At 50.3% G+C, this 21,094-nt stretch overlaps 1 protein-coding gene and 5 non-coding genes across 5 annotated transcripts; 5 read left to right on the top strand and 1 right to left on the bottom strand.

The window, feature by feature from the left end:
• LOC138242764 (zinc finger protein 271-like) overlaps positions 1-21,094 on the bottom strand; it is a 1,399,044-nt gene that overhangs the window by 731,287 nt on the left and 646,663 nt on the right.
• Positions 7,518-7,590, top strand: trnaf-gaa (transfer RNA phenylalanine (anticodon GAA)). The gene has a single exon. It is a non-coding gene; the product is annotated as a tRNA-Phe (tRNA).
• trnae-uuc (transfer RNA glutamic acid (anticodon UUC)) lies at positions 8,453-8,524 on the top strand. The gene has a single exon. It is a non-coding gene; the product is annotated as a tRNA-Glu (tRNA).
• On the top strand, positions 8,972-9,044 carry trnav-cac (transfer RNA valine (anticodon CAC)). Its single transcript has one exon. It is a non-coding gene; the product is annotated as a tRNA-Val (tRNA).
• trnaf-gaa (transfer RNA phenylalanine (anticodon GAA)) lies at positions 10,772-10,844 on the top strand. Its single transcript has one exon. It is a non-coding gene; the product is annotated as a tRNA-Phe (tRNA).
• LOC138243726 (U7 small nuclear RNA) lies at positions 17,729-17,786 on the top strand. The gene has a single exon (XR_011192344.1). It is a non-coding gene; the product is annotated as a U7 small nuclear RNA (small nuclear RNA).

The raw sequence follows: 21,094 nt of genomic DNA, 5'->3' as shown, positions 1-21,094 counted from the left end.
TACCTGGATGATGCTCCAGTCTGCTCAGCACACAGCAGCTCTCAGTGGGGAGGAGAGCAGAGGGATGGAGCCAGTTCAGAGAGGGGGGTGATTAGGAGGCCATGATGGGTCAAGACCAGGGGGGGAATCAGGCCAGGATACTGGGGTAACACCCCTACTCTTCTCCAGAAACACCCCGGGATTGTTAACGAGCACAGAGAGTCAGGACCTTGGTTTGACGTCTCATCCGAAGGACGGCGCCTGTTTACAGTCCAGTGTCCCCCGTCCCTATACTGGGGCATCAGGACCCACACAGACCGCAGAGTGAGAGCGCCCCCTGCTGGCCCCACTCACACCTCTCCCAGCAGCAACTTTGGGGGGGGGGGGAGGGAAAAAACCAAAAGCTAAACAGATTTTTTTTTAAATTTTTTATTGATGCTTAACAAAAGAACAAAAATTACAAGCTTCAGTCCAGACCGGGGTCTGGGGTCCCTCAGCTTCAGTCCAGTCCAGAATGGGGCCCCTCAGCTTCAGTCCAGTCCAGTCTGGGGCCCCTCAGCTCCAGTCCAACCTGGTGTCCCTCAGCTCCAGTGCAGTCCAGACTGGGGTCCCTCAGCTTCGGTCCAGCACCGTCTGGTGTCCCTCAGCTTCGGCCCAGCACAGACTGGGGTCCCTCAGCTTCGGTCCAGCACAGTCTGGGGTCCCTCAGCTTCAGTCCAGACTGGGGTCCCTCAGCTTCGGTCCAGCACAGTCTGGGGTCCCTCAGCTCCAGTCCAGTCCAGTCTGGTGTCTCTCAGCTCCAGTCCAGTCCAGTCTGGGGCCCCTCAGCTCCAGTCCAGTCCAGTCTGGTGTTTCTCAGCTCCGGTGCAGTCCAGTCTGGTGTCTCTCAGCTCCGGTCCAGTCCAGTCTGGTGTCCCTAGGCTCCAGTCCAGTCCAGTCTGGTGTCCCTCAGCTCCTGTCCAGTCCAGTCTGGGGCCCCTCAGCTTCAGTGCAGTCCAGTCTGGCGTCCCTCAGCTCCAGTCCAGTCCAGTCTAGTCCAGTCCAGATCTTAGCTGGCACAGAACCAGGAAAGGAACCTGGAAAGAATATTGTTATTGCAGGTGTGAGGGACACAGACACAGACGTCACCATGACATCAAACAGCAAGAGGAGACTCCTCCTTGAATCACAGACACGACCGGGCGGCGCCCCCCTGTCTGCTCACCTGCACCTCCTCTTCCTCTTCTTGTCCTTCCCGGCAGCCTGCTCCACCTCTCCCTCGCTCTTCCTCTCCTGACCCACGGTCTCCGCCGCCTCCATCGGCTCGTCCTGATCTTCTGTCTCCACTGACACGCAGCTCAGGGAGTTTAAAAAGACGCACCAGCGCTTCTGAAGCAGAGACAGGAGAGTCACGTTAAGAGTCGGACTGGACACTCCCGTACATGAACACTGCACTGAGAGAGAGAGGGGTTCATACAGACACACTGACTGGACACTGACTGGACACTGGACAGCAGTAAAGAGAGGATCAGAGCATTACCCACCTTATTTTTCTTCTGTCTCACAGGAGGTGGTGATTGGACCTCCTCCAGCTGGAGTCCGAGGAGGGAGAGAGGGGGCAGGAGAGGGACAGCACAGGGAGAGAAAGAGAGAGACAGGTGAGTCAAGTGTCCCAAGAGTACAGAGACTCTGCTGAAATCACACTCGCAGTGAGTGACACCGACACTAACCAGCCTCAGGACAGCACTGCTAGAGCACCACAACCCAGACTCAAGCACATCACAGCACAGATCAAACAGCAATATCTCACACACTGGGACACACACACACAAACACAACATAAACTGGAATGCTACAGAACCTTAAACAGACAATACACACTAGCTGAATATTTGACCAAAATAAAAAATAACAAACAGAAACAGACCCTGACGAAGTACAGGCTCAGTGACCACAACCTGGCCATAGAAACTGGGCGACACAGGCAGACCTGGCTGCCCAGAGAGGACAGGCTGTGCTCCCACTGCCAGCGGGGAGAAATAGAGACAGAGGTGCACTTCCTACTGCACTGTGACAGATACTCTGGGATTAGAGAAACATTCTTCCCGAAATTCAGGAATCTAATCCGAGAGTTCCCACACCTGCCAGAATCACAACAGGTCCCAATCCTACTGGGAGAGGGAGGAGGGAACTCAGTTGATCTGGCAGCCCAGTATGTGATCTCCTGTCACAGCCTGAGGAACAGTGAGTCTGTCTCCCAATAATGCTCCAGCCGCCTACAGTATATGTCAATATTTTATAATATGTCTTTGTTGTAAATGTCTGTAACATGTCTGCTTTACGCAGAGAGTGGCGGGGGTTGGATGTCAAGGCCTGACGATACCGCATTACGCAGAGAGTGGAGGGGTGGGATGTCAGGGCCTGACGACACTGCTTTATGCAGAGAATGGAGGGGTGGGTGTCAGGGCCATACGACACTTCTTTATTCAGAGAGTGGAGGGGGTGGGATGTCAGGGCTAGATGACACTGCTTTACACAGAGAGTGGAGAGGTGGGTGTCAAGGCTATACGACAGTGCTTTCCGCAGAGAGTGGTGGGGGTGTGATGTCAGGGCCATACGACAGTGCCTTACACAGAGAGTGGTGGGGGTGGGATGTCAGGGCCATATGACACTGCTTTACACAGAGAGTGACGGGGGTGGGATGTCAGGGCTTGACGACACTGCTTTATGCAGAGAGTGGAGGGGTGGGTGTCAGGGCTATACGACAGTGCTTTCGGCAGAGAGTGGTGGGGGTGTGATGTCAGGGCCATACGACACTTCTTTACGCAGGGAGTGGCAGGGGTGGGATGTCAGGGCCTGACGATACTACTTTACACAGTTAGTGGTGGGGGTGGGATGTCAGGGCCATACGACACTTCTTTACGCAGAGAGTGGCAGGGCTTGACGACACTGCTTTATGCAAAAAATGGAGGGGTGGGTGTCAGGGCTATATGACAGTGCTTTCCGCAGAGAGTGGCGGGGGTGGGATATCAGGGCCTGACAACACAGCTTAACGCAGAGTGTGGAGGGGAGGGTGTCAGGGTTATACGGCAGTGCTTTATGCAGAGAGTGGCGGGGGAGGGATGTCAGGGCTTGACAACACTGCTTTATGTAGAGAGTGGAGGGGAGGGTTTCAGGGCCATAAGACACTGCTTTATGCAGAGAGTGGAGGGATTGGTGTCAGGGCCATATGACACTACTTTACACAGAGAGTGGCGGGAGTGGGATGTCAGGCCCTGACGATACTACTTTACGTAGACAGTGGCGGGGGTGGGATGTCAGGGCCTGACGACACTGCTTTATTCAAAGAGTGGAGGGGTGGGTGTCAGGGCTATACGACAGTGCTTAATGCAGAGAGTGGAGGGTTGGGTGTCAGGGCTATACGACAGTGCTTTCCGCAGAGAGTGGTGGGGGTGTGATGTCAGGGCCATACGACACTTCTTTACGCAGGGAGTGGCAGGGGTGGGATGTCAGGGCCTGACGATACTTATTTACGCAGAGAGTGGCAGGGGTGGGATGTCAGGGCCTGAAGATACTGCTTTTCGCAGAGAGCGGAGGAGGTGGGATTCGACCTCTCAGTGGGGCCAGCAGGGGGCCTGCGGTCTGTGAGGGGTCTTAATGCCCCAGTGTAGTGACGGGGGACACGATCTGGCCCACCAGCGACGAGCAGGTTACCAGATCTAGACAAAGGGGGCAACTCTTAGTCGTATGAGCTTAGTCACACATCGCAGCGATTAAAAAAACAAAACAAACATATTATGTCTGTTACTAACGACTTTTTTTTCCTACATTGAAAGTCTCTTTCCCGGGTGATTTTCTAGCGCGACTGGGGCTCTTCATTTCTCCTCGGTGTCTCATCGCGGGCGGATTTGAAACAGACCACAGAAGGTGGTCACACACTATATTATTATTGAGAGACAGGCTCACTGTCTGTACCTCAGGCTGGGACAGTAGATCACACTGTATTATTATTATTGAGAGACAGGCTTACTCTCTGTTCCTCAAGCTGAGACAGGACATCACATACTGTATTATTATTGATTGACAGGCTCACTGTTCCTCAGGCTGGGACAGGAGATCACACACTGTATTATTATTATTGAGAGACAAGCTCACTGTCTGTTCCTCAGGCTGGGACAGAGGATCACACACTGTATTATTATTATTTAGAGACAGGCTCACTGTCTGTTCCTCAGAGTTGGACAGGAGATCCCACACTGAATTATTATTATAGAGAGACAGGCTCACTGTATGTTCCCCAGGCTGGGTCAGGAGCTCACACAGTATTATTATAATTATTGAGAGACAGTCTCACTGTCTGTTCCTCAGTCTGGGACAGGAGATCACACACTGTATTATTATTATTGAGAGACAGGCTCACTGTCTGTTCCCCAGGCTGGGACAGGAGATCCCACACTGTATTATTATAATTATTTAGAGACAGACTCACTGTCTTTTCCTCGGTCTGGGACAGATGGTCACACACTGTATTATTATTGAGACAGGCTCACTGTCTGTTCCTCAATCTGGGACAGTAGATCACATTGTATTATTATTATTAATATTATTGAGAGTCTGGCACACTGTTCCCCAGGCTGGGACAGGAGATACCACACTGTATTATTATTATTTTGAGACAGGCTCACTGTTTGTTCCTCAGGCTGGGACAGGAGATCACACACTGTATTATAATTATTGAGAGAGAGGCTCACTGTCTGTTCATCAGACTGGGACAGGAGATCCCACACTGAATTATTATTATTGAGAGACAGGCTTACTCTCTGTTCCTCAGGCGGAGACAGGACATCACATACTGTATTATTATTGATTGACAGGCTTATTGTTCCTCAGGCTGGGACAGGAGATCAGACACTGTATTATTATTATAGTGAGACAGGCTCACTGTATATTCCCCAGGCTGGGACAGGAGGTCATACATTATATTATTATTATAGAGAGACAGGCTCACTGTATGTTCCACAAGCTGAGACAGGAATTCACACTGTATTATTATTATTGAGAGACAGACTCACTGTCATTTCCTCAGTCTGGGACAGTTGGTCACATACTGTATTATTATTATTGAGAGACAGGCTCACTGTTCCTCATGCTGGGACAGTAGATCACACTGTATTATTATTACTGAGAGTCTGGCTCACTGTTCCCCAGGCTGGGACAGGAGATCACACACTGTATTATTATTATTGACAGATAGGCTGAAGGTCTGTTCCTCAGAATGGGACAGGAGATCACACATTGTATTATTATTATTGAGAGACAGGCTCACTGTCTGTTCCTCAGGCTGGGACAGAGGATCACACACTGTATTATTATTGAGAGACAGGCTCACTCTCTGTTCCTCAGGCTGGGACAGGAGATCACACATTGGCTTGTTATTGAGAGGCAGGCTCACTGTCTGTTCCTCAGGCTGGGACAGGAGATCACACGCTGTATTATTATTATTGAGAGACAGGCTCATTGTCTGTTTCTCAGGCTGGGACAGGAGATCACACACTGAATTACTATTATTGACAGATAGGCTCACTCTGTCTTCGCTTGGGCTTGAACAGGAGATCACACACTGGATTATTATTATTGAGAGAGGCTCACAGTCTGTTCCTCAGGCTGGGACAGGAAATCACACACTCTATTATTATTATTGAGAGACAGGCACACTGTCTGTTCCTCAGGCTAGGGTAGGATATCACACACTGTATTATTAGTATTGAGAGAAAGCCTCAGTGTTCCCCAGGCTGGGACAGGAGTTCAAACTGTATTATTATTATTATTATTGAGAGACAAGCTCACTGTTCCTCAGGCTGGGACAGGAAATGACACACTGTATTATTATTATTGAGAGACAAGCTCACTGTTCCCCAGGCTGGGACAGGAGGTCATACTCTGTATTATTATTATTGAGAGACAGGCTCACTGTCTGTTCCTCAGGCTGGGACAGGAGATCACAAACTGTATTATTGTTATAGAGAGACCTGCTCTTTCCTGACTGTTCCTTAGGCTGGGACAGCAGATCATAATCTGCTTTATTATTATTGAGAGACTGGCTCATTCTTGTCTGTTCCTCAGGTTGGGAAAGGAGATCACACACTGTATTATTATTATTGAGAGACGGGCTCACTGTCTGTTCCTCTGACTGGGGCAGGAAATGACACACTGTATAATTAGTATTGAGAGACAGGCTCAGTGTTCCCCAGGCTGAGACAGGAGATAACACTGTATTATTATTATTGAGTATCTGGTTCACTGTTCCCCAGGCTGGGACAGGAAATCACACACTGTATTATTATTATTGAGAGACAGACTCACTGTCTGTTCCTCAGGCTGGGGCAGGATATCACACACTGTATTATTAGTATTGAGAGACAGCCTCAGTGTTTGCCAGGCTTGGACAGGAGATCACACACTGTATTATTATTATTGAGATACAGACTCACTGTCTGTTCCTCCTGCTGGGACTGGAGATCACACACTGTTCTATTATTACTGAGGGACATGCTCACTGTTTGTCCTTCAGACTGGGACAGGACATTCCACACTAGGTTATCATTATTGAGAGACAGGCTCGCTGTCTATTCCTCAGGCTAGTACAGGAGATCACGCACTGTATTATTATTATTTAGATACAGGCTCACTGTGTGTTCCTCAGGCTGGGACAGTAGATCACACTGTATTATAATTATTGAGAGGCTGACTCACTGTTTCCCAGGCTGGGACAGGAGATCACACACTGTATTATTATTGAGAGACAGGCTCACTGTCTGTTCCTCTGGCTGGGGCAGGGAATCACACACTGTATTATTAGTATTATTAAGAGACAGGCTCGCTGTCTACTCCACAGGCTGGGACAGGATATCACACACTGTTGAAGTGTTCTCTCACGAGGCACCAGTTCTGTAGGGGTTTGGGCATTAACTGGGACAATTATTTTTGTGGCAGTAAATCACAAAATTGATTCTTTTAATGGTCTTAGAATCCAACCATGCGACATAACTCAAACAACGCACACACAGGTACAAATACACAAGGATACATTTGTTAATATATAGAATATGCATGCAAACCTAACAGATCTTATCGTATGGGTTATCAGAATACAAAAGATATAAATTCATTCAGTTACAAAGAGTTACACATATCAAGAGGACATAAGTTCGGTATATCATTCATTTAGACCATTAGACCATTTCGTAATTGAACTTGTTTACAACTTCTACATGAGATACTCAAAACAAGTACATAACCCTTAGGAATTAAATTGATATCAACTGGTTGGGAGCAGTAATGCAATAAGGTTGAATACTCACTGCCGGGGCATCCCTTTTCTCACTGTTTCCGTAGTACAGCGGTTATCACGTTTGCCTCACACGCGGAAAAATCCCCGGTTCGAACCCGGACGGGAACAGCCTCTTTTTGCACGCTCCTGTACTTCACAGAGGTCTTGAGTGAGCGCTCATGCCGCAACACAGGAAGGCTGGAGCAGGTGGCTGTGGGCTCTGCGCACCGCCGAAATAGCTCAGTTGGGAGAGCGTTAGACTGAAGATCTAAAGGTCCCTGGTTCGATCCCGGGTTTCGGCATTTTGTTTCATCACGCCCTTTGTTCCTCTCTCCAGCGCCCCCTGCCTAAAGTGACGCGTCCCTTTCTCAGCCCGAAACGCAAGCGAGACACCAGCAGCGGTCCCTGCAGGTTTCCGTAGTGTAGCGGCTATCACGTTCGCCTAACACGTGCAAGGTCCCTGGTTCGAGACCGGGTGGAAACAGCCTTGTTTTGCACGCTCCTGTACTTCACAGAGGTCTTGAGCGACCGGTCATTTGTTCCCAATGTGTTTCCGGTGCCTTCATGCACTCTTGTACCAAACGCACGTTCCTTCTGTACGCGGAGCCGATCATTTGCAATTGGGCTGTGCCGACAGACCAGGACGAGCTCTGTCGGCTTAAAAGCAGCGCAGGACCTGCAAGAACAACAGAAAGATTAGCATCCAGCGGGGGCCTCTTAGTGAGCCCAAGATCTCATCAAGAATCGGCTCCAGCAACAGGGCTGGGCGCATTGTTCCATTCTCCAACAACTCTCGGTGTAAACAAGTCCCTCCTGGTCTCTGCTTGAATTGCACTTTCCTGCATTTGCTTTGGTGTAACTGGCCTCCCTGCATGGGCGAATGTGAAGAAGATCCTTAGTAAGTCATTGAAGAAAACCGAGAAGAGGTCGAGTGGCCTCTGTCGTTCATCAACAATCCAGTCAGGCAGTACTCCTCTGTAAAGCGCCGTTCGTTCACATCGATTGGCTTTTTTTTGCCTTCATTTGTGCATGTAGTAAAAGCAGACGCCCCTATTCTACCAACTCGTATACATCGACCCTTCGACACTCTGAGTGACACCTCTTGCGTTTTCTCATATTTATGTAGTTTGCTTGCATGATGCCCGGAACAGCGGGGTTGTGCGCTCCCATATGGTCTAGCGGTTAGGATTCCTGGTTTTCACCCAGGTGGCCTGGGTTCAACTCCCGGTATGGGAACGTGTCAGTTTTGAATCCTGCTTTCCAAAAGATCACCACCGTGTACGAAGGAGCCGCATTAAAACTACTTGAACGTGCAAAACGTGCGAGAAGAGGGGGCGCTTGTTTCCAGCCGAAACTTCTCGCGTGTGAGACGAGCTGATCATCGCTGCAGGAGGTGGGAAGGTTACTCTGGTAGACAGGGCTGACCTTCGGCAATAAGTTTTATACAAGATGATATTTGCACTTTCTGGAGAGGCGATTTTCTCCACTTCAGTAGCCCGATTTCGTCGATTGCGTGGAGAGGGCTGTAGAATGTGGCGCCTCCTTTCCTGCTCCGTCCATGACAGGCGTGCTGGTCTCTGGAGAGAGAGCACGGTCCATCAGCGCACTCCAATAAAGGCACTGGAAGCAGCTGAATCGCATTGACGAAGCTCAGTGCTGGGCCGCTGGGCACTTCTTACCACCGTTTCCGTAGTGTAGTGGTTATCACGTTCGCCTCACACGCGAAAGGTCCCTGGTTCGAAACCGGGCGGAAACAGACTTCTTTTGTCGCCACGCACAAAAGGGGATTGGGGATTCGCCTAGCACTGTGATCGAACAGACCCACTCACCTCTTAGTGTGGCGGGATCTGCACAGTGCATGTCACAGCGCATCCTGCTTTCACTTCAATGCGCGTCCTGATGTACCCCGGTCTTCCGCGTGACAGGTGGGGACAGGTGACAGGTCCGCGTGACAGGTCCTATACTAACGAGGAAGACATCGCTCTCTCCAACCCCCGGTATCGTGTCCCGACCCACCGTGCTGGAAGGCGACGTGTGCTGTGATTCCTTTACGGAGCAGAAATGACAACCGAGGAGCCGAGAGATCATTTCAGCATTTCGCGTCTGAACGGAAAACACAAACGACCAACTCGGAATGACTTGCCTTTGACGCTTATCAAAGCGTTCTTTGTGCATCGAACAGACCCACTCACCTCTTAGTGTGGCGGGATCTGCACAGTGCATGTCGCAGCGCTTCCTGCTTTCACTTCAATGTGCTTCCTGATGTCGAGTCGTGTGCCGTGCGGAGGCTCTGAAAGCAAGAGCAATGAAAAGGTGCACGACGCTGTGAAAGAAAACAGAGAAGTGAAAGGCAGTCCTTTCTCTAAGGAGGTGAAAGAAAAGCTACTCTCCGTCGGGGAATCGAACCCCGGTCTCCCGTGTGACAGGCGGGGATACTTGCCACTATACTAACAAGGAAGACGTCGCACGCTCCGACCCCCGGCATCGTGTCCCGACCCAGCGTGCTGGAAGGCGACGCGTGCTGTGATTCCTTTACGGAGCAGAAATGACAACCGAGGAGCCGAGAGAACATTTCAGCATTTCGCGTCTGAACGGAAAACACAAACGACCAACTCGGAATGACTTGCCTTCGAGGCTTTTCAAAGTCTTCTTTGTGGACGACGACTGCACCGCCTAGCAGATACAAATGGGTTGTACAACTTTGAACTAGCAAATGGAAGAGGGCTAAGCCCCCTCTCTTTTAGCCCAGGTTCGATCTGTCTCCCAGAATCACCAGGGCGCACGCACACACACACACCCGTGCCGTTGAAGTGCTCTGCTTCATTTCTAAGGGCAACTCAACATTCACTCCTACCCCGAGTGCAGAAAAGACAGCGTCCGCAGCAACAACAGCTCAGGTCTCTGCACAGGAGCTAAGCTGCCCCCATCTCCCCTGCTCTGCGGCTCCTGCGGAGTGGAGTCCAGCCTGGAGCCGTGTTTGCAGGCGGCAGCTCCCCGCGCTATGTCTGTGCGTCGTGTCCAAGAGCTCCTGGGAGGAAGAGAGAGCCCTCCCACTCGGGGGCTTTTCCATGGTCTGTGTGAGAAGGGGCGGGTGTGTCCAGTAGCTTATCGAGCGGAAGCCTGGGGCGGCGGAGAGCTGTGATTGTGCAGACCTTGAGGTGTCACCTCTTTGTCTGCTTTCCCGCCCCCCCTCCGCCCGAGCTCTGCTCCAAAGTAGCCCGGCAACCCCTCACACCTGCACGTGTCACAACCTAAGGTGTGGTCATGAGACACCCATGGGGTGTCGTTCCTTTCTTGCTAATTGTTTCCTGCCCGTCACAGGCAGGAGTCCATGCGAGGAAGATGCGCTGGACAGAGCTCAGAGGGCGCACCTGGGTGGCTTTCCTTCTGAGTGACATTCCTGCAACACTCTCCCGCTCCTCTTGGTGCGCTCATGCCGCAACACAGGAAGGCTGGAGCAGGTGGCTGTGGGCTCCGCGCACCGCCGAAATAGCTCAGTTGGGAGAGCGTTAGACTGAAGATCTAAAGGTCCCTGGTTCGATCCCGGGTTTCGGCATTTTGTTTCATCACGCCCTTTGTTCCTCTCTCCAGCGCCCCCTGCCTAAAGTGACGCGTCCCTTTCTCAGCCCGAAACGCAAGCGAGACACCAGCAGCGGTCCCTGCAGGTTTCCGTAGTGTAGCGGCTATCACGTTCGCCTAACGTGCGCAAAGTCCCTGGTTCGAGACCGGGTGGAAACAGCCTTGTTTTGCACGCTCCTGTACTTCACAGAGGTCTTGAGCGACCGGTCATTTGTTCCCAATGTGTTTCCGGTGCCTTCATGCACTCTTGTACCAAACGCACGTTCCTTCTGTACGCGGAGCCGATCATTTGCAATTGGGCTGTGCCGACAGACCAGGACGAGCTCTGTCGGCTCAAAAGCAGCGCAGGACCTGCAAGAACAACAGAAAGATTAGCATCCAGCGGGGGCCTCTTAGTGAGCCCAAGATCTCATCAAGAATCGGCTCCAGCAACAGGGCTGGGCGCATTGTTCCATTCTCCGACCACTCTCAGTGTAAACAAGTCCCTCCTGGTCTCTGCTTGAAATGCACTTTCCTTCGTTTGCTTTGGTGTAACTGGCTTCCCCTGCATGGGCGAATGTGAAGAAGATCCTTAGTAAGTCACTGAAGAAAACCGAGAAGAGGTCGGAGTGGCCTCTGTCGTTCATCAACGATCCAGTCAGGCAGTACTCCTCTGTAAAGCGCCGTTCGTTCACATCGATTGGCTTTTTTTTGCCTTCATTCATGCAAGTAGTAAAAGCAGACGCCCCTCTAGGGAGCCTGTCAGTACCCGGAGTTTTCCCCTTCTGTAAGCTCCAAATAGCCTCTCAGCTCTTCTACTGTCAAATCCTCCTCAAGTACTTCCCTATCTTCTTCACTCAAAATGTTTTCTAGCTTTGAGGTAAAAAAATGAATTTCTTCATCCTTTACCTCTGTAGAGCTGTACAGTCTTGTGTAGAAGTGTCACGCCCTATGCAGCCAGAGGGCGGTCCTTCCCTGTCCTGTCCCTTGTTTCTGGTCTGCTGTCTTTCCTGTCCCTCTCTTTCCCTTTGGCTAAATATTTCCGGGTCTTGCACTCTGTCCTCGCTCAGCACTGACGTTTGGATGTCCTGAGACCTGCCTAGCACCAGGGCGCCCCACATCCGCTCCCTGAGGGCACAGGTTTCTATACGGCATTCCTGAACTATTTGCACTAATGAGCCCGGGCCTTTTTCCCGTCTCGCCGCTACGCATATGGGTCTTTTTCCGCCCTCCTGCTACCTACGGTTAGGCCCCTTGGACGTCCGTGACAAGAAGGCCTCAATGCAGGAGAGGATAGCACTCAGCTCTGTACTCTCTCTTCCCTCCTCATCAACTACACTTTCCATGACAGACTTGGAGCCTACCACTTTCCTGAAAAAGAAGCGAGTACACTTCTCATTTTCTTCCAAGAACTGCACTCAGCTTCTTAACAGCACTCCTCGACTACTTTCTTCCGCTATGCTCCAGACATCCTTTTTTAAAAGGGTGATATCCTCGAGCACATCGAAGCCACTGTGCAGCATCGTGTAGAGACGCTGCAGCTGCCTCTGTTTCCTGGCTAACACTCCTCTCCGTCTGGCAGCCTTCCTTCCCTCAGCCATGAAAAAGACCCTCGTCCTCACCTTCACCTCCTCCCACCATCCTCCTACTGACCCATACAGACACTGCAAGGACAGCCACTGTGATAGTTTCTCCTTGTAGCAGGATACTACCCCGTCATTCTCTAGCAGCTTTGTGTTGAGTTTCCAGAGGCCTGGGCCAAAGAAAGTCCCGCCCTGGAGTTCCACTCTACACCCTAAAGCTTGATGATCTGAGAAGAAGACAGGCTGAAGAGTGACCCCAACAACTTTCACTCTCTCTGAGGCAAAGCAATAGTCAGTTCTGGAGCTGCTATTCCTCCCTGACCATGTATATCCTGCTGTTGTGGGATATATACATCTATATGTGTCTGAGAGTTTTAAGTCTTGAACTAAGTTTTGCAGGGCCAGTGAGCTGGAATCCAATTTTATCGGCCTTTTGGCTAAGATCAAGTTCAAGTGGCATGCCCGCAGTTCCTGTCTTTCCAAAGTTCTAGAAGGCGATCGAAGATCCTGAAGAGTGCTTGAGCTGGTATCGCCCTAGGTTGAGCCTAGGGGGTTAAGGCCAAGCAGCAGCTGAGCTGGGTGGGATCCGGCAGCAACGTTCTCTCTCTCTGCTCTCTCCTCTCCCCTCCCCCTTTCTCTTGCTCCGCCTCCTTGGCCTCTTGGCTGGGAGTAGGTACTCGTGGCCTGCCCGCAGTGCTTGCTTTCTTCCTCGAGACTCGGAAGCGCTATCCGCTTCTTCTCTCTCTCTCTGCCTCCTTGGCCTCTTGGCGGGGAGTAGGTACTCGTGGCCTGCCCGCAGTTCTTAGTTTCTTCCTGGAGACTCGGAAGCATTATCCGCTCCCTCTCTCTCTCTCCTCCTGCGCCTGCACCTAGCTGGGCTTTGCCCACAAGGACAAAGGCCAGGGCTCCCTCGCTGCTCCTTTAGCAGCTAAACCCTCCTCTCCACAGGACCTTGCTCTCTCTCTTTCTCTCCTTTTTTCTTTTTTCTCCTTTCCAGATGGCAGACAAGAAGACACTGATCCGGTTCCACTGGACCAAGAAAACAGAGACGATGCCAACTGTGAAATCCTTTTTCATTACCTTCCTGAGAGGGATCCTGCAGTTGGTGGCCGGAGATCTCTACTGCCTGCAAGACAACAAGGCAGAGAGATACATGGAGGCCTACATGGCCACGGACGCCTCATATGAAAAGGCAACGAAAATGATCAGAGAAAAAGGTAAGCACCCCGGTTTCTCTGATTTCAGGCCGGAGCCTATGAGGAAGACAAACCAGAGGACCATCACAGTCCTCACATACAACCCCTATGAACCAATGGAACTGGTAACAGCGTACCTAGGGAGGTATGTAACTGTGGTGGGCAAACCGACGGAGATCAGGGACAGTTGCGGCGTCTGGTATGGCAAACGCCAGTACCGAGTCCTCCTGAAAGAGGACCCAGAGGGCGTCGACGGTTTCCAGCACCCCCCGGCCCGCTTCAACATCGGAGCCGACAGGGGGTACCTTTACTACCCCAGGATGCCACAAGGAGAACACGTGTGACATCGTCAGATGTCACAACTGTAACAAAGAGGGGCACCTCCTTCACCAATGCAAGGTAAGCAAACCTTCATTTGCGCAGGTGGTGGAAGCCGGCGGGCAGAAACTGGTCTCAAGACAAAGGGAGAGAGGTGAGAACAAAGAACCCGCACCTCCCCCGCAGAGAACCGAAACTGCCGAGGCCACACCCCCAGCTGCACCAGTGCCACAAGATGGCTGCCAGGACGACGGACAAAATGGCCGACCGGAGAAAGGGCCCTAATAACTCCCAGCAAGAAGGGAAAGAGAAAGCGGGAGAAGAGATGCAGGGCGGATCCACCTTCGGAAGGACAAAAGAAAAGAGTGGTAAGGGAGAACCGTTTCCTCGTCCTAGAGGAAACGGAACTTTCTTCCCCCGAGGCCCAGTAACAACCGGAGGAGGCAGCCCAGGAAATGGAAACCCTCCCCCCCAAGGCCCAAAGACGACAGGAAGTGACAGCCCAGGAAACAGAACCCCCCTCCCCCGAGTCCCACGGACAACAGGAGGAGGCAGCCCAGGAAGAGGTAACCCCCTCCCCCGAGGCCCAGGGACAACAGGAAGAGGCAGCCCAGGATGTCGGAACCCCCTCCCCCGAGGCCCAGGAACAACAGGAAGAGGCAGCCCAGGAAGTGGAGCCCCCTTCCCCCGAGGCCCAGGAGCAACTGGAGGTCCCCGAAACTCCTGGAGAAAGGGAAGAAAAAACCCTTCCCAAAGCGGTGGCGGAGAGTATCCTCGAGGAAGACGAGGATTACTTTGAAGCCGCCCTGGAGCCGGGACTGATGGTAGGGCTGGACCTGTCCAGCATGTTTACCTTTCAGTCCCCAGCGAGACCTGGAGGGAGCCCAGCATATTCCCCCCAGGACCCAGACAAGAGGAGCTACATCTAGGCTAAACAGTGCCCAGATGTAGACTCCCAAGTTTTCCACTGTAAGCACAAAGAGAGGAGGTTCAACTTTCACTTGTTTAATCATGATTGTGAAACTTACCTTTCTAACAACTAACGTGAGAGGGCTAATAGACCCGTTGAAAAGACGGGGAGTCTTTCATGATCTGGCCTCTCAGTTTGTTTCTTACAGGAGGTCCACCTGAAGGATGAAAGCGACAAGCTGACATTCACCAGGGAATGGATGAAGGGAGAATCATGCTGGAGTGTAGGAGGGGTCCACTCTTCCGGAGTGGGAATCCTCCTCGGAAACCCAGAGATGACGCTGGTTTCCTCCTTCCCGGTGGTGCAGGGCCGGATCCTGGTCGCACACATCGACTGGAGGGGGCAGAAGTTGAGAGCAATTAACGTCTATGCTCCAACAGAACCCTCTATCCTGAAGGAAGTGTTTGCTGACCTGGCCAGCTGCTGCACCACCAACAGACAGGTGGTGCTTGGCGGGGACTTCAACGTCGACCGGGAGAAGGGGAGCGACGCTAGCTCGGCAGAGCTGGAATCGCTACTTAAGCAGTTCTCCCTAGTAGACGGCTTCAGACGGTGTCGCCCTAACGACGCCGGAACAACCTGGAAAAACTCCCGGGGAGTGTGCAGCCGCCTGGACTACATCTTCCTGCACACGACCTGCTCCCTGGAGTCGGCGACGGTGTCCCCGGCGTGGTATTCCGACCACGAGCGCTTGACGGTGGTGGCTAACACCAGCCTGCCGGCATTTGGTCGTGGGTACTGGAAGCTGAACCGGGAGATACTGGAGGAAGACGACTTCAGGGCACTGTTCCGGAAAGACTACGCGAGCTGGGGCGATCTGAGAGACGGCTACAGCTCCGTGGTGGAATGGTGGGAGTCAGTGAAAGACAGGACCCGAACCCTGGCGCAGACGTACTGCAGACGGAAGGCGGCCAGGGAGAGGAAGGAAGCTGCACGACTCCAGAGACAACTAGAGGAGGAGTACAGCTCGGCTAACGGGGGAGGAGCCTTCAATTCAGCCCGGGCACGGGACCTGAAGGAGAGGCTCCGCAAACTCAATCAGGTCCGAGGAGCCCAGAAAAAGAGGGTGATCCACGGCCTGAGACGGGGAGATGGAGAGGAAGTGCTGGACGAGAGCGACAAGGTAGAAGCGGCCACCGCTTTCTACACGGAGCTCTTTTCAGAAAAGCAGACGGAGGTGGAGGCAGGCGATGCTTTTCTGGAGGAGCTGAAGGCACGAGTACCTGAGGAGGTGAGGGAGGACTTGGAGGGTCCGATCGCGGCCGAGGAGCTGAAGGCGGCGCTCTTGTCCATGGAGAATGGCAAGGTGCCAGGGCCGGACGGAATCCCCAAGGAATTCTACACCTGCTTCTGGGACACCCTGGCGGCAGATCTGGTGGAAGTGGCGCAGGAGATTTTCCGCTGGGTGAAACTCGGAGACACCATGAGGGAGGGCATCATCTCCCTGCTCTTCAAGAGCCCTTAGCAGAGACGGTGTGACGGGACCCTGGAGATACCGGGAGGCGCGGGGGAAACCCAGAAGATCTCCCAGTACGCCGACGACACGACGCTGTTCCTGAGGTCGGACAGGGGGTTGAGGAGGGCCCTGCAGGTCATGGAGCAATACTCCAGAGCCTCGGGGTCGAAACTCAACCGCCAAAAGAGCAAACTGAAGTTCTTCGGGCCCTGGAAGTACAGGACGACGGCGCCGGAGGGTCTCGTGCTCTGCACGGAGCCCCTCAAAATACTGGGGGTTTCCTTCCAGAGCCAGGACAACGAGACCAACAACTAGACCAAGAGGATCGCCAAGGTGAACGCGAAGCTGGGTCTGTGGAAAACGCGGTCGCTGTCCTACACAGGGAAAGTGATGGTGTTGAAAGCAGACATCCTGCCGGCTTTGGTTTACCTGGCGGTGGTGTACACGCTGCCGGCCAGACTCAGACGAGCGCTGCAAGGGATGATCTTCGGCTTCGTCTGGGACGGCAAGTATGAGTACATCACGGATGTGTCAGCCGGTCGAGGAAGGGGGTCGAGATGTCCCACATTTCCCCATGAAACTCGACTGCATCTTCTACTGCAACCTCTGTCGGGCGCTGCGGGAGCCCATCAGACCTCAGGAGGAGGACGAAGCGCCTAGTCGCCAAATGGGGTTTCCCCACGGCGAGGGAGCGCTGGAAAGGACTTTGGGCCCTATACAGGGATTAAAGGACAATAGCAAGTGCTAGGTTTGGAGGGACTCTGTTAATTGCGCAAATTCGCCCCCACTTGCAAAGATTGATAACGGACAATCAATCTCCGTTCCGCCGTTGTTTTTTATTACATGGAGTGTTAATATGTGTGAGATGTTCCTTTTGAGATGTTTTTTTTGCGGAATAAAGTATATTTTGTAGAACAAAAAAAATCTTATGCCAAGGTTTACAAGTTATCTGTTGAACTACATTCTAATAGGTGTGGTCACATTCCAGGTCATTTGTTTACGTTTTTGTTTCTGGAGCAACTGTTAGATGAAATGTGCTAATATGTAACCTAACTCCAGTGTGAATAACTAGAAGAGGGGAGCAGCTCCATTCCAGACCAAGGGAGCTTTGAGATTGGCTGGGCCAGATCTCTCATTTGCATATCTGATTTGGAAATACAACACTAAACCCCCTTCTTGCATGGATTTAACTTGCACTCAAGAGTCCCCTACTGTGTATTGCTACTTATTTTTTATGATAAGTGGTGATTACCAGTTGACAGGTTTTATTTGTTGAATTATAAATGTTTCTGTATTATCACCCTGAATGGCCTGTACTCACGGTTTGGTAGGGTATGTGTTTTCATTTCTTTGACCAAATGGAATTTTTGCTCTTTTAGTATTTGTCTAGAAGGCTTTCTGAAGTCAGGAAGCCCATTTATTTGGTGAAAAAAGATTCTGTATTAATATTAATATTTCTCATATAACATAAATAGGGTCTTCTATGAATAAAAAGATCTTGCACTTGGACATCTTAATAAAGCTGTGTGCTTCCATACAATCGAGCAGTTTTGATTCCTAATATTTGACCTTAGGTGTGGGAATGGGTTTTTTTTGCCATTTGATTTCCAATTGATCAGCACAGTATAGAAAATAGACCCATAAAGTAACCTCAGCAGTGACAAATGTGCAAAAAGTGATCACTTGTTTTCGCCCGCTTTCAAACTGAAACCCTTTGGTGTGTTAAGAGAATGTGATAACCACTGCACTGCGCAAGGTGGGAATGGGTGACTTGCAGAGAGTGTTGAACTTCAAGAAACGACTTCCCTCAGGAATATATTACCACATTCTGAAGAGGAGATTTTCTCCATTTCTGTAGTCTGACTTCCTCTTTTGCTAGAGAGCTGTAGAATGTGGAGTCACCTATCCAGCTCTGGGAGCAGTGTGTTACTGCCGGATGAGCACAGTAAATTAATACAGCAGAATAAACACACTGTGAGTATTTGAAGGGAATTAACAATCTTTTACGTCTCGCCATGTTCAATGCTGCTGTCATTTCTGTAATATTGTGATTATCACGTTCATCACACATGCGCAAGATCCCCTGTTTGAAATTGGACAGAAACAGGTGTCTTTTTATCTTCTCACATTTTGCACTCCCGCCAGTGTTTTATGGATCTTGTTTTGTTTTATTGCAAGAATTCGAATTTCCTGTGTCATTCATGATCACATCAAACAGCCAGCAGATCATGTCACCTTTCAGATAGTCATTCTTCTGCTTCCTAAATTTCCTAGAGACAGGTCTTTTCAGCAGAACTGACAAACGTGGCAAAGCAACCTGATAAGACCAGGTCCTAGAAGTCACTACCCAGTCAGTTACTACTGCCAAAATGCAAGCCCTTCCTCCAGCCTGAAGACGTTGATCCTACATTACTCATGAAGAAGATGTATCTACCAAACCTCAGAGAGCTGAGCTGGATCACTACCCTTCTGAATGACATTGCAGTAACACTCTACCACTCCTCTTCGTGCACTCATGCTGGAACTTTGGGAGGCTACTGCAGACAGCAGAGGTTGGATCGTACACAGAGGTTGAAATAGCTCAGCTGAGAAAGCCTTAGACTGATGCTCTAAAGGTCCCTGGTTCAATCTGGGGTTTTGGCATTTTGTTTCGTTGCGCCATTTGCTCCTCTCTGCAATACCCTGTGTCCAAAGTCACACTTCCCTTTCTCAGCCTGAATCCCAAACTAGAGTCTTTGTGTCCTTGAGTCCCTCTTTTACCGAAAAGTGATGAAGTACAGAAATAACTTAACATGTTTTGCACTCCTTATGGTGTTTTATGGTGGGACCTGTATTTCTCTATGAATTTCCTTAGTGACAGCCCATTTGTTTTCAATATATTTCTGGTGACGTTATTACAGCCGTCTCCCCTGGTGGCTTGTTTTCATATCCCACTTCTGACAATGACTTTTCTTATGTCACTTTGATAGGAGTACAATTGGAAAAAAAACTAAAATGTGTGTAGTTGTTTCCATATCAAACCTGTCTTCCATTTTATACAGTATTCCACAGGAGTGAATCAATTCCTTGTTTAATTTTGCAAATTACCCTACTGTCAAAAAATCAAAATTCCCATGTAGCCAAGGAGTTGCTGAAAAGCAACTTCACTTTGATGTTTTGTGTTGTTATAACTAATTCATCTCCTTTAAAAAAAATAGATTTCTGTAGAAGAAAGGTGTCTCACACTACAGTTTAAATTGTAAACAGGTCATAGAAAAAGCTCCTTAGCTCCCTGTCGGGAATCAAACCCCACTCTCCTGTATGACAGGCAGGGATTCTCACCATGGTTAAATTGCAACCGTAATAATATTGACAACATTAATAAATGCATATATAATTGAAATTGAAAACACATCTAACACAGCATCTTTTCTGGTTATATACCACAATGCATTGCTGATATTTGTTGTTTGCCATTTAGGTTAAATACTGTCATGTTTTTCTCAGCAATCGTCTTTTGATGCGTAAGTATAAATAATGATAAGGAACAAGTAATAGGTTTATTCCATGCTGAAAAAAAGAAGAAAGAGAACACAACGTTTCGGCCGTGGAGCCTTCTTCAGGTGTGAGAGAGACAGGGCAGTAGGCAAAGGTAAAGTAGCTGGAGAACAAAGGTTGGGAGGGAGGAGGAGTGAGAGGCGGGAGCAGGGGACAGAAAGAGAGGCCAATCAAGAGGTGTGAAGTCAGAATGGGTACAGAGAGGTGTGAAATGAAACTTCCAATGAATGGAGAAAATTTAAAAGAACAGTAATCTGTCGTTAAGGGAAGGGAGAATGTGTGATCCTAACTGCAGAATAATTTTAGTTTCGGTGGTCTTTCTGATGTATGAGTTCGGAAAACCGTCTTTGAGAACACAGACGGAGAGATTAGTGTGGTCGTGGCCGTCAGAGGTGAAATGAGAAACAATGGGCTTGGAGAGATCTTTAATCTTCACAGCCCTGACGTGTTCTCTGAAGCGGTCTCCGAGTCTCCTTCCTGTTTCACCAATATAGATGGCTGGGCATTTACTGCAAGAGATACAGTAAATAAGGTTGCTGGAGGTACAAGATGCTGTCTGGGTGATCCGGAATTGTCCTGAGGGGCCTTGAATGAGTGTGGTGGTGGCTGTGTACTTGCAGGTGATACAGCGAGCTCTGTTGCAAGGGAAAGTGCCTGGTGTGGATGGTTGTTGAGGGCGGTCAAGGGAGCTGTGAACAAGGAGGTTACGCAGATTAGGTGGTCGGCGATATGAGATGATAGGGCGATCAGAAAAGAGGGCCCCAATGGAGGGATCATCCTGTAGGATGGAAAAATTCTGGTTAATGGTCCTGGGGATAGGAAGTGTGTTAGGGTGGTAAGGAAGCACCAAGGGAATGCGGTTGTTACGGCGGGAGTTCCTGATCGGGTTGATGGTCCGGGGGGTGTTTTTGGCTCGGGCAAGGGCCCTGTCAATCACACTGCTGGGATATCCTCTGTTGATAAAAAATGAGTACATTTCGAGGGCTTGGTTCTCGAAGTCGATGTCGTCGCTGCATAGTCTTCGTAACCTAAGGAACTGTGAAAAAGGAAGAGAGTTTTTAGTGTGGTTGGGGTGTGGTTGGGGTGAAATGAGCTGTAAATAATGATAATACTATTTGAATACATACAGGTCTTAATATTATTTTGATTAAAATAGGAACAAGTTATAGGTTTATTCCATGCTGAAAA

Source organism: Lepisosteus oculatus, chromosome 14 (genome assembly GCF_040954835.1).
Source record: "Lepisosteus oculatus isolate fLepOcu1 chromosome 14, fLepOcu1.hap2, whole genome shotgun sequence".
NCBI lineage: Eukaryota > Metazoa > Chordata > Actinopteri > Semionotiformes > Lepisosteidae > Lepisosteus > Lepisosteus oculatus.
The sequence above is the reverse complement of the archived record's forward strand: the minus strand, read 5'-3'. Positions and strand labels throughout refer to the sequence as shown.